Below are 1,046 nucleotides of genomic sequence, written 5' to 3'. Positions count from 1 at the left end.
GGGGATGGATAGAGGAGGCGGTGGAGATAAAAGTAAGGGTTTAGGGTTTAGGGTTTAGGGTTTAGGGTTTGGGGTTTGGTGGCTTCGGGGCCTATACTTGTGCTCCACCACAGAAAAAACCCTAAACCCTAAACCCTAAACCCTAATTCAGCAGCTGTAAACCCTCAAAAAGACGCTACATTGCCTTCACCCTAAAGCGCCTGACCTCAAACCCTAAACCCTAAACCCTAAACCCTAAACCCTAAACCCTAATTCAGTGTGTAAACCCTTGGTGCATCTAAGCAAGTATCCTTCATAGTAAAATATAATCCTTTTTGTGCCGTATAAACCCTCAATATTTCTAGGGTTTTACATATTTCAAGGGTTTAGGGTTTAGGGTTTAGGGTTTAGGGTTTAGGGTTTAGGGTTTAGGGTTTGTGTGTATGCGGGAGCAGAAACAAGATGCATTGAAGGGTTTAGAGTGTTTAATAGAAGAACATGAAATATTTATGGGGTGTACAGACAGCTCACTAAAAACCCTAAAAACAGAATATATAGATAAAGAAGAAGACAAAAAAATATTAACACAAACCCTCCAAGGGTTTTATAAAGAAATAGAGAATATACAAAAAAAAAGAAACGAAGATATCTATCGTCTCTTCTCTATAAATATAAATAAAATAAAAACTTTTTTTTTTAATAATATACAACAAATCACAAACACTCATTCGGCTTTCATACGACAACTCAAAACCCTACTCCAACTTGTAAGGGTTTAGGGTTTAGGGTTTAGGGTTTAGGGTTTAGGGNACGACAACTCAAAACCCTACTCCAACTTGTAAGGGTTTAGGGTTTAGGGTTTAGGGTTTAGGGTTTAGGGGTTGGGGGATAGGGTTTAGGGTTTAGGGGTTGGGGGATAGGGTTTAGGGTTTAGGGTTGTGAGTGTTATAAATATTTAGTTCCACTTCTCCCCCTGCATAAACCCTAAAAACCCTTTAAAACCCTAAACCCTCAAAACCCTTCTAAACCCTTCTAAACCCTTCTAAACCCTATCCCGTGTGTTATAT

This window comes from Eimeria mitis, genomic scaffold (assembly GCF_000499745.2).
Source record: "Eimeria mitis Houghton genomic scaffold, Emh_scaff1753, whole genome shotgun sequence".
In the NCBI taxonomy this organism is placed as follows: Eukaryota; Apicomplexa; class Conoidasida; order Eucoccidiorida; family Eimeriidae; genus Eimeria; species Eimeria mitis.
Note: the sequence above shows the minus strand (reverse complement) of the source record.